Below are 13,655 nucleotides of genomic sequence, written 5' to 3'. Positions count from 1 at the left end.
AGGATTTACAAAATGGCTGTTAAACCAACTCTGTTAAGAGATTCTAGATTCACTGTTACAATGATTAGAAAGCAACAATGAGGTGACCTGAATGATATGCAACTTATCTTTTTCTAATTATAGATCTTTGTTTAGCTTCACTAGATCCTTACTGATCAAATACAACTTTGCAGCTCCTCCAGGATATCTAATCCTTCATCAGAATTTTCTCAATATTCGCTTATTCCACCCTCATCCATATACTTACACACACACTTTTTAAATCACAACTTGAACATCTAAATATATACCTTTCATATTATCAAGTCGGCTCAAATATAAGTTACAACAACAAAAAAAATCATTACATCAGTCGGCTACATGAAACAATTGAACTTAATATGAAAACAATAAAATATTTTACTGACCAACCTAGCTCGGTGACCACTGCTCCAGAATGGTTTTCTAGTGTTAACCAAGTGAGGCTCAGTAAACACTACAAACCCTACAAAAATCCTTTGGAGATCGAGTGAACTTAGTTAGCACTGACCTTCCTTTGCTGACCTTGTGAGCTCGATAGAAGCTAACTCTATGTGACATTTCCTTTGATAACCAAGTGAGCTCGGTAGACGTTAACTTTTCTTTGTTAACCTTGGGAGCTTGGTTAACACTAACTTTTTTTTACAAAATCCTTTGATGCCCGAGTGAGCTCGGTAAATATTAACTTTTCTTTGTTAACCTTGGGAGCTCAGTTAATACTAACTTTCTGTTACAAAATCCTTTGGTGCCCGAGTGAGCTTGGTAAATATTAACTTTTCTTTGTTAACCTTGGGAGCTCAGTTAATACTAACTTTTTGTTACAAAATCTTTTGATGCTTGAGTGAGCTCGGTAAACATTAACTTTTCTTTGTTAACCATGGGAGCTCAGTTAATACTGTAAATTGCTTTGTTGATCACCTAAGCTTGGTAGATTCTGTCTGATGACTGGTATGACATTTGTGTAAGATCAAAGACAATACACAATTAACAATTGTATCCAACACTTAATTACAAGACAGGGATTGAGAGAGTTTCTCCTTTGCTTTCTTGAGTTGTCCAATAGACAATTCCAAATCCAACATCTCATTATCAATAGCCTTATCAAACCTAAATACCTCTATAGTCTCTTATCTTTGCTCAAGATGTCAAACTTCTTTCCCAAGACCCACAAAGCTTTGATACCAATTATTGGAAATATATATGATAGGTTAAGTTACTAAGAGGGGAGGGGTGAATTAGTAACTAATGAAACTTAATCTTTATTTACCAATTAATCCTTCATGTGTATCTTGATCTAATTGCATGCATAAATAATTGAAAACATCAAAAAATCATAACACTTTTGATACAATATGGTGACCCAAAAACCTTTCAAATAGAATGTAAAACTAGGATGGGGATGATACCCACAAGTTTTAGTACTACAGTATAAAGTTGGCCTATTAAGGCTTACAATGATCACTTTTGATGATCTACCCTGTTAGGAGCAATAATGATTGCTAGGTCCACCTTGTAAAAGGATTTACAAACATACATTGAAGTATGCACTTGGTAAAGAGATTTATAAAATATTTTTAAGTCTACCTTGTGAAAGAATTTAAATTGATCCACCTATTAGGATGAAATAGTGGCTAATCTCTAATTTACAACTTAGTTTGTTGAATGAGATTCCTTTGAGTGTAATGATCACCTTGCTATGATAGTTAAATCTTTGTTGCTCCTTATCCTACTATAGCCTTTGTATTCTTCATTTTGGCTCTCCTCTATTTGTTACATTACTTCCATTATATATATTGGATGTGATATAATACATTACATATATGCTAATCCAATTTACAAATCAACAAAGTAAGCTACAATACAATTTTATGCAAAATACACAAAGTTGGACCAACTACAGGAACTCATGTTTTGAAGACTAGCTTGGTGAGGTTCTGATACTCAGAATTCACCATTAATGCTTGATCATCATGCATTTGGTAGATGTAGAAGCTTGGTCTATACTAATCACTTTCAAGTATTTTGAACTTGGTTTACACTGGTGACTCAATGAATACTATGAAACATGACATATAAACTAAATCACTTGATTCATACTACATAGCTCGATAAATGCTATCACTATGATCTCAGTATAAACTAAATCACTTGGTTAACATTGAGTGGCTTGGTCAACATTATATTTACATCATTGTAACTACAAGCTTGGTAAGCACTGCACAACTCAGTTTGCACTGAGGAACTTGGTAAACCTTATGAAGCTCAGTTTACATTGTTGATCACCGTCATGGTAGAAACTACTCGGTTCAAATTGAATACTATTTCTTGAACTTGGTAGCAACTACAAAACTTGATAAAGTTTGAAATGCTTGGTTAACACTATTAACTATACAATAACCTTGGTAGATACTATCTATCTAAATAAGTGTGTGTCACTAATAACAAAAACAATGGTACATCATAAAGATCCTGTTGAAAAATACAATTAGAACAATTATTATGTTGTCACTGATGTTAAGCCTTATTGGTAAGATAGTTTTCTATCTGATTTAAGTGTCATATCTAGATGATTGATGAAGAGGATTTGAGAATTTGGACATAAATATAGAATCTAGAGGAAAGGTTGAGTAATGAGAAGAAACTATAATGGACACTTGATTAGTTAGACTTTGACAAGATAAAATGATTTTTTAAATCATGCTACAAGTGAAGAAGATAGTTGTACTAAAGCCTTGAAGAAGTGATGAAATATTGACCAAACACATAGGCTTGATCGAGAAAAAGACAATAAGTTTAAGGAACTTGTAATGTATGTTGAGTGATACTAATGTCAATTGAGTGCTAGTATGCACTAAGAAGAAGTAGTGTCAGTCAAGCACTATTATTGACCAAGCATCATTATGTATGTTAAAAAAAATATTAATAGCAACCAAATAACCTATTGATGACCAAGCATCTGAACACAGTGTTGGCTAAGGGATAACATTTTGATAGTTTATGAGAAAATATAATTTCTAGCTGAAAGAGTTGAATTCTTGGAATATGTAAAGCACATTGAACATAAGGATGGATGACTTGGAATATTCAAATCAAGGGAAACCATGTATACATTTTTCTAAGTAAGGATTCAACAATAATTTTGGAGAATTATCTAGAAGGGAAAAGAGAAGATGAGATGTTGGAAGGATTCAATGAATCTAACCTAACCCTAAGATCTATGGTGATGTTTAGCAAAAAAAGATTAAAATTACTTATTTAAGGAGGTACAAGGGAGAACTAGAAAAATTTGTTGAGTTTAGTAGAACTAGTTGAGACCTAACAAGGGGTTGAGGTAGTTGTTAATGCAATTGATTGGAAAACTTAAGAAGAAGGCAAAAGAAGAGTTATGAATAGGCAAAGAGTGATTACTTGAAGGTTTGTGAAGTAGATCAAAAATAAAGATGACAATGAAGGTTAGTCAATGGATTGACATGTGAGTTGTATTTGATAGATCAAAGCCTATTGTTACTTTCCAACCATAGTATCAGTACTAAAATCCTTTAATCAATGTGGCATTCTAATGGAATTTTTTGAAGTCCTCTAACAAGGCCACTCCTAGCATGGTGATTAAATCCTTTAACAAGTTTACATTTAACAGTGTGTTTTGTAATCTTTAACAAGGTTGGCTCCTAATAGAGTTTACTTCAAAAGAGTGAAAGATTGGTGACATGTTACTGATAGTTTTTTTCCAAATTGGGTTTCCACATGTGTCAAAATGGTGTGGATGTTATTTGTGATGTTTTATAGTTAATATTTTACATTCTACAAGTTTTTTATATTTAGGATAGTGAACTTCTATTTTATGTTACTTAAAGTTTACAATAGAGATCAAGCTAATGGATGTTAAGATCTAAATTAGTTGAAGTGTTTATTTATTCAATTGGTACATCTAGACCTTGGATAATTGATTCATCCCCCTCTCATTTATTCTAAAAATTCCAACAATTGATACCAAAGTATTGGTGTTTGTAGAGAAAATTTTGAAGGTAGTTGAAGCTAAAGATTAAGATGTACAAGAAGGAGGTTCCAAGGTTGAACAAAGAGAACTTCCCTACATAAATTTTTTTGATGAGGCTACACCTAGTAGGAATTGGTGATGGTGCAATACATTTTGTGGATAATGCATATGTAGAGATAATAGTTCTTCCTCTAACAACTCAACACTTGAAGGAAAAGAAAGAACACAACCATGCTATGTTGGAGATTTCATAATCCCTAAGCTATGCCAAGTTTGATAAAATAAAAGATTTGAAGACTATAGAAGAAATGTGGGACATATTGCAAACCATTTATGAAGGAGACACAAGTACCTTGAGAGAAAAATTAGAGATGTTGAGAGGTAAGTTTGATGAAATGAGAATGATGGAAGGTGAGAATATTCTCTAGTATTGTGGAAGAATCAAAGATATTTTTAATACTATAAGAGGAGACAATAGAAATATTGATGATAAAACTATGATCAGCAAGGTATTGAGAACTCTTCTTCCTATTTATGCTACAAGGGTTTTTTTAGTACAATAATTACGATGTACTCTTGGTAATAGCCTAACTTTAGAAGGTGTGATTGGTAGACTTACTTCTTTTGAGATGTCATTTTTTGATATTTTCACTTCTATCACTGTTGAATCTACTTTTATATCACAATTGGTTCTCAATAAGAAAGGAAAAGGAAAATGTGTGAAAAGTGACAATGATGTTTTTGATGACAAAATTGATGATCTTGAAGCATTGATGGCTATAAGACTTCCAAGAGGCAGAGAAAAATACAAAGGCAAAATTCTTGTAATCTATTTTTTATACAAAAAAGTTGGTCATATTGTTGCAAGATATCTTGACAAAGAAGACAAGGATGAAAGAAAGGAAATCAAGTATAAAGGAAGACTAGGTGATCAAGACAATAGGAGAAACAAGGATTACAATGACAAAGGTAGGAAATATTGTTATATTTTTGAAGAAGAAACTAATAATGAATCTGAAAGTAATGATGAAGAAGTTGCCTATGTTGTTATGAAAGTAGATTCTGATGAAGATGAGAAAACTACATTAATTTCATATGTGAATAAAGGTGATAAGTGAATAATTGATAGTGGTTGTTCACATCACATGGTTGATGATAAAAGTAAATTTGAAACTATTAGACCATACAAGAGTAGTTGTGTTAAGTTTGGTAATGATGCACCATGTATTGTGAAAGGTAAAGTGGGAATACAATGGGATTGATAAGATCAAGTGTGATAATATTTATTGGGTTGAAGGACTTAACTATAACTTGTTGAGTGTTTCACAGTTGAACAAATTAGGATAAAGAGTTGAATTTCATAACAAAAAAGGCCACGATATTTTATGCTAATGGTGAAATGATTAGAAGTGGTGATCAAACAAAAGGTAACTTATTCTATCAGGATTTATCTAATGAACCATGTTTTTTTAAACTACATCAAGATATATGGCTATGCAACAAGAGGTTATGTCATGTGAATTTTGACAATTTGGTGAGCATTAGTAAGATGAAAAGAGTAAGAGATTTTCCAAAATTGAATACACCTAATAATGCTATCTATAAATAATGTCAATTGGGAAAAATGAAAAAGTCCAATTTCAAGAGCAAGACACACACATCTAATGATATTTTGGAATTGGTTCATACTAACCTTATTGGACCTATTGGTGTTCAAAGCTATTGTTGAGATAAATATTTCATTCTATTTGTTGATGACTATTCTAGGATGATGATTATGATGTTTCTTAAAGAAAAAATTGATGCTTTTTAGTTTTTAAGTGGTATTTATCTAGAGTTAAAAAGGAAACAAGTAAGAGTCCAAAGTGCTTGAGATCTGATAGAGGTGGAGAATTCATCTCTAGTAAATTCAATATATTCTATAATGATAGAGGAATCAAAAGACAAGTGTCAACATCTGGGATCCCTCCCTAAAATGGAATAGTTGAAAGAAGTAGATCAATCATGGACTATGCTAGAAAATTGATGATGGAGAAGAATTTATCATAGAAATATTGGAGAGAATTTGTAAGTATAATAGTTTATACTTTGAAAAAAGTACAAGTCAAGAAAGGTACAAATGTTACACCCTTTGAGTTGTAGTATAGATATGAACCTAATGTGAAGTATTTTAAAGTTTTTGGAAGAAAATATTATATACTAAAGGATAATAGAAATGGAAAACTTGATGCTAAAAGTGATGAAGTCATATTCCATGGATATTCCCATAAGAGAAATGTTTATAAGTGTTTGAACTCTAACATGAACAAAGTTGTGGAAAATGCAACTGTGAAAGCTGATGAATATGTAGAAAAGAATGAAGTTGAATGCAAAAAGGAACCTAAAGATTAAAACACATTCGTATATGTGAATGAAGGTATTCCTTGAACCCTACTCGAGCAAAAGAAAAAAAAATACAAATCTGAAACAAAATGTGAATCTCAAGTTGCAGTAGCCAATTGTCAAGAAAAAAATTATGGGTGTTGAGAAACAACAAAATGATGTCAAGGAACATGAATAAGAAGCTAAACATTAGGAAGACAATGCCAAGAAAGTAGAGGTTGAACTAGAATCTAAACCAAAGAGACAGAATGAACTTGAAATCATTTTTCATGATGAACCTATAGAAGAAGAGAGAAGGAAAGAACTTGTACTAGCAAAATATGTCAAAAGATACCATGAACCTAATAAAATAATTGGAGATAAAGAATCTAGAGTTATAAAAAGGAAAAGATTCAGAAGTGAGACATGTTTGATTTTTAAGTTTGAACCTAAATTAGTAGAAGATGATTTGGAGAATGAGGATTGGATTCATGCAATGAATGAATAAATTGAGAAGATAGAGAAGTAAAAAACATGGACATTGGTACTTAGACCTAAGGACAAGAATGGTATTATAAAAAAGTGGGTATCTAGGAACAAGCTAAATGAAAAAGGTGAAGTCACAAGGAACATGACAAGACTAGTATGCAAAGGATGATATGCACAAGAAGAAGGAATTAACTATGGGGAAACATTTTCCCTTGTTGCAAGATTAGAAGGAGTTAGAGCACTACTTGCATATTGTTCTTATAAAGTATTTAAGGTATACCAAATGGATGTCAAATATGTATTTCTAAATGGAATACTTGAAGAAGAAGTTTATATTGAGTAACCCAGAAGGATTTTTGACCCTAGTAAGAAGAACATGGTATGCAAGAGGCACAAGGCTTGATATGATTTGAAACAAGCCCTTGGAGCATAATATGAAAGACTACATAATAATTTGGTAAAGATTGGATTTGAAAGAACTAATAATAATAACAATCTATATTTGAAGAATGGTAATAACAATGAGATATTATCATCTCAAATCTTTGTTGATGATATCATATTTCGAGGAAAGAAGCATTATGCAAATAATTTGTAGATGAGATGAAGAAGGAATTTGAAATGTCTATGTTTGGTGAGATAAAATTCTTTGTTGGTTTACAAGTATATCAAATGAGCAAGGTATCTTTATTGCTCAATAAAAATACATTAAGGAGATAATGATTTTTTTTAGAATAGAAGATTCAAAACTAGTTAGTACACCCATGGCCACAAGACATAACTTATCTAAGAATGATGATTCTACTAATGTGAACCAGACATTATATAGATCAATAAGTGGAAAACTACAATATGTTATTCATAAAAGACCTGATATTAAATTAGCATTTGGGATAGTTGTAAAAAAATTTGTAACTCTTGAGGAGAATCATATGATGGAAATGAAAAGGATACTGAGATATCTAAAAGGAACAGAAGACTATGGAGTGTATGACAAGAAGAATGACAAGTTTAAACTAAGAGTGTTCACTGATTCAAATTGGGTAGGAAAAATTGATGATAGAAAGAGTACAAGTGGAGGAAAGAGTCTAGTTTCATGGATAAGTAAGAAGAGAACTAAATTTCTCAATTAGCAACTGGAGTTGAATATGTGGCAGCAACAATGAATTATTCAAATATCATATCGATCAAGGAATTGTTAAAAGGAATGAAGGAATAGATCACTGATCTAGTTGTTATATATTTTGATAACACAAGTTCTATAAAAGTATCAAAGATTCCTATTATGCACACAAAGACTAAGAATATTTCTATCAAGTATCATTACTTGAGAGAGCTTGCTCAAGACAAATAAGTGAGATTGGAGTATATAAACACTAAGGATAAAATAGATAATATTTTCACTAAGGAATTAACTAAGGATCCTCATGAAGATCTAGGAGGTAAATTAGTGATGGTTCCCATAGATAAGGCTACTTAAGCTGAGATGGACCTCTACATCAAATGTGTTGATCAAAATATCTTACAAGTTGATGCAAATAATTCTACTTTAGGAGCTGCCTAAAGTAGTAAAGGAAGAAGCAAAGAGTAAAGGAAGAAGAAAATAATGTTGTATCATTCATACACAGATGGTAAAAGATGAATTCAATACTAACATAAGGATATCTACATGATCAAGATGCCTAAGTTGAATAAAGTGTCTTTGGCATTTCTATCAAAGAGGGAGATCTTGTAATTTGGTTAACATGGTGTAGCAAGAAGGGAAAAGAATGATAGTTACCATAGAGTAATGATAAGAAAGAGGGAGAGTATAGAAAGAGTATTCAAAAAATGATATTGCAAAGAAGGAGAATTTATGCAAGATGTTTCCAATAATACAAACACATCTGGTTGATTTCATGATCAAATAGAGGGAGTCATGTGTTGAATATTAGAGCTACATGGATGAGAATAAAAATGAAACTAAAAGAGAGTGATTATTGGACATAGAGATCTAAATCAAAATGAAACTAAGGATATTAATGACGATTTGATACTAAACACAAAGGAATTTTTCTCAATGCAATACATATTTTATATTGCATGGTAACTAGAGGTGTTGATCAATACCAAAGAGGGAGATTATTGGAAATTATAGTTGGAACAATTGCTATGTTGTCATTTATGTCAAACCTTATTGGTAAGATAGTTTTCTATTTGATTTAAATGTCATATCTAGATGATTGACAAATATGATTTGAGAAGTTGGACATAACAATAGGTCCCAAAGCAAAGGTTGAGTTATGAGAGGAAACTACAATGGGCACTTGATTAGTTAGACTTTGACAAGATAAAGTGATTATTTAAATCATGCTACAAGTGAAGAAGGAAGATTTACTTAAGCCTTGAGAATTGATCAAAGATTTCCTATATGCATATGCTTGATCAAGAAAAAGAGTAGAAGATTAAGGAACTTATAATGTATGTTGAGTGATGCTAGTATTGATCGAGTACCAATATGTTCCAAGAAGAAGCAGTGTCCACGAAGCACTAGTATTGATCGAGAATTAGTATATATGCTAAATAAGAATGTTAGTAGTGACCAAGTAACCTAGTGATGACCAAGTGTCAATTACAATGTTGACAGAGGGACAACACTTTGATAGTTTATTAGAAAATCATGATTTCCAACTAATAAATTTGATTTCTTGGAATATGTAGAGCATATTGAAGATAAGGAAGGATGACCTAAAAAATTTAAATCAAAGTAAATTGTGTTTATGTATTTCTATGCAAGGATTCAAGGATAATTTTGGAGAATTTTATAGAAGGGAAAAGATGAGACAAATGTTGGAAGGATTCAATGAATCTAACCTAACCCTAAGATCTATGATAATGTTTAAGCAGGAAAAGATTAAAATTACCTATTTAAGGAGGTATAAGGGAGATCTAGAAAAATTTGTTGAGGTTAGCAGATCTAGTCAAGATCTAATAAGGGGTTGAAGTAGTTGTTGATGCTATTGATTGGTAAACTTAAGAAGAAGGTTGAGGAAGAGTTGTAAAGAGGTGAAGAGTGATTTCTTAAAGAGTTTCCAAGAAGATTAGAGACATAAATAACAATGAAGGCTAGTCAGTGGATCAACATGTGAGCTAAACTATGATTTGTATTTGTAAAGTGAGTTGTATTTGTTAGATCAACACTTGTTATTTTCTAACCATTGTATCAATATTGAAATCCTTTAATTAAGGTTGACCTAATAGTCATATGTAAATCCTTAAATAAATATTTTTTACTAATGAAATGTTCTAAAGTCCTCTAACAAGGCCACTTCTAATAAGGTGATTAAATCCTTTAGCAAGGTCAAATTTAATACTGTGTTTTGTAACCTTTCATAGGGTTGGCTCCTAATAGAGATTTTACTTCTGTAGAGTGAAAGATTGGTGACATGTTACTAGTGGTTTTTACCAAAGTGGGTTTCTACATGTGTCAAACTTGTGTGGATGTTATTTATGATGTTTTACAATTAATATTGTACCTTTTGTAAGTATGTTATATTTAGGATAGTAGACTGCTAGTTTATGTTAATGAAATTTTACAATAGAGGCCAAAGTACATTTTGTTAAGACTTGAAGTAGTTTAAGTGTATTTTTTCAATTGGTACATTTGGACCTTGGGTAATTGATTCACCCCCCTCTCATTATTTTAATCATTCTAACAAATCTTGACTTGCAGGTGACCGTAACTCCTACCCTGAACCACATTAGAGAAATCAAGAAGAAATATAAAATAGACACATATGATACACATGCAAGTATGGGGTAAGTAAAACCATAAACATAAAAAAAATAATAACTTATACATAATCCTCATGAAAATAATTAAAACATGCATGAAAAGTGGATCAAAAGATTCTAACATCAAGACTAAAAAGTAAACTATCAAAGGTGTATTACAATAGTTGTGTACAAAACTAGGTTGGAATATTGCCCTCCATAATGATCTTTCCTATCTTTTTCAATTGTGTAAAACACATGCAATAAGGAAACTTGTTTTTTTTATCGATCAATTTTCCATCTATTGTCATCCAAGAACTATAAAATGGGTATAATCAAGGTTTTTTTAAGAAGATATGACAAATTTGGAGTCCCTTTTGATCAAGTTTGAGGCTTCCAATGTGGAATTCATAAATAATAGAATAAAATATTAGATATTTAGATCTTCCTCTTTCTTTAGTTGGGATGTTTCTAACAATAATTAGTTGGTACGATCCCAAGAATCTTCTAATTAGAGGTATGGGGGGATGAATCTCAAACTTAGAGAGATGTTTTCCAATGACAAAGACTAAAATGAGAATGGATGAACTATGTTTATTCTTCCTAAGGTCACTTGAGAGAGGCAAGTCTTAATTGTATTTCTAGGGATTGGTAAGGAAGGATATTGTGTGCAATATGACAAACACTTTACCAAAAACACTAGTCTTATTGCATAATTTAAGGTTCTAGCATTTTGGTTTGAGGGAATGTAGTGAGCTTGGATCGAGAAAAGTAGTGACTAAAGGATATTTGACATTAGTGATCAATTTACTTAAAATATGTCATATAACTTACCAAAAACTTTAATACTTATTAGAGGAGGCTCTGTGAATTTCTCAGAGTTTGAGTTGTTCCACTTGATCACCTTTTTGAAAAGCCAATAGGGATGCTAATCATTTGGCTAATAATGTAGTGAATGGAGAAGACTTCTATTATGCATATGTAATGTTCTTCAAGTTTGATGATTTTCTATCTTAAGCCTCATTACTAGTTTTATTATTGTTTGAATTGTAGAGTGGAAGGACTTATATGATTCTTTTTCCTCTCTAGCATTGTGGTAGATGTGTTGTGATTTCCATGTTCATTAATTAATAACTAGGATGATTTGTAAACTATCCAATTTTTATTTGTTAATTTAACTATTTTTTGGGGCTCCATAAGATTCTACTTGGAGTTCTCACTTTTTTACATAAATTTTATTGAACTATTAGTTCATTAGAGGCAAGACTAGTTTCTTTCTTGTATTTGCAATATCCACTATATTGCATAATTAGACTCATAGAAAAGACTGTGCGCTAGAGTATAAATATTGTTCATTTGATCTTTCACCTAAAAATGTAATCCTTTATCAAATTAAACTAACTCTTTACTTACAAATCAAAATAATTTGTGTATAATTTTCCCTCTTCAAATAAGTGTTGTGACCAAAATCAATACCCATGATTCTAAGAAAATAAATATAAATACAATGAAAAATGGTATTCATGATAAGTTACCCTAAGAGTATTAAAAAATTACATATTATATAAACTAAATTTAATAAATGTCCCTATTCCAATTCAAATAAATGTTTTGACAGTCATTGTCCCATTATAGGTGTACATTATGAGGTGTATCTTATAAAGTAATACCTAAATGTTTAATCAAATGTTATAATAGAGGGATATATATCTTTAATTTGTAACAAAGAATAAAAAAAAAGTAAACACTAAAATTTCTCATATTTACAAAACAAAAGGAAAAAATACTTAATATCATACCTAATGTAGCTTTCATGGCATTCACACTAGAATAATAGCAAAACACATAACATACCTATTGTGGTTTCACAATGTACACCCCATTTTGGACTAAAAAATGTGGACTCCTTTTTTTCTAGCATGAAACCCCTTTCAAGACACCTAGCCAAGCACCTTAATGGATCAAGATCTCCCTATGAGTCTAAAATATTTTAGGGTGTCCATTCAGTCGAGACCGTGCAATGCCAATAGGTTAGAAAGGAAAATTTTTCTTATAAAGTATAAAATGCATATGTGTGCACCATACACATCATGCACACATTTGTACCTACCCAGAGTGTGCAAAATTCTCACCCATCTCATACCCTGGAGGCCCACATATGCACATACACATGTGTGCACCTTCAGAGGTACATGCTCTCCCTTGCCTATAAATAGGGACCCCCTCCCCTCTTTCTAGTCATTTGTTTGCATTAAGACCTTGAGACCTCACCTTTGCACCCATCCAAACTTTACATCACACACCTAGAACTCCAAAGCCTTCCAAGGTAAAGAAAAGGGGTGCACAAGCACACAAGTGCACGTGTACTTCATCCCAATGTGTGCATAAACTATTAAGAGTCCCCTTTTGTACATCAAAGTGTGCATGTGCACTATGTGACCAACATGCACATTTTAGTTTATATATTTTCATAAAGCCCTACTAGGCTTGCATTATGGACCTTGCACATTTGTGTAGGTGTGCTATGTGCCCAAGGTGCACACATGCATATTTAGACACTTAGTTTTTTTGGTCAGTTTCATTAGTCTTCTGCCAGTCAGGTCATGTTTCTTGGATCATCTTAGGTTTTCTTCATTAATTAAACTCACCTTATTTCTCTTTTGTGTAGATAAATGGTGTCATTTTTATCTTCTATGGCTACAAAGATTGCACCTAAACTAGTCACCTTCGAACACCAAGGAGTGCCACAGAAATCCAAATTTAGATATAAACACTAAAAAATATGAGATACTAAGTTAGGAAACATCGATTGGAATGCCTTCCCATTACTATAAAAAATTCCCAAGGAAAGATAATCTATGGTATCTATATTAATTAGAAGTGGACTAGTGAATACAACTTCTCATCCAATATGTGTCTAGTTATCAAAACTAATAATGACTCTACATACTGGAAGAGAAAGTGGTTAAAAGTGTGATAGGGGAAATTGTCTTGGACATTAGGGCTCAAAACATCAAGAAGGTCTTCCTTCTGCCTC

Source organism: Cupressus sempervirens, chromosome 9, assembly GCF_028749045.1.
Source record: "Cupressus sempervirens isolate cs-2001-9-10 chromosome 9, ASM2874904v1, whole genome shotgun sequence".
Taxonomy (NCBI): Eukaryota; Viridiplantae; Streptophyta; class Pinopsida; order Cupressales; family Cupressaceae; genus Cupressus; species Cupressus sempervirens.
The sequence above is the reverse complement of the archived record's forward strand: the minus strand, read 5'-3'. Positions refer to the sequence as shown.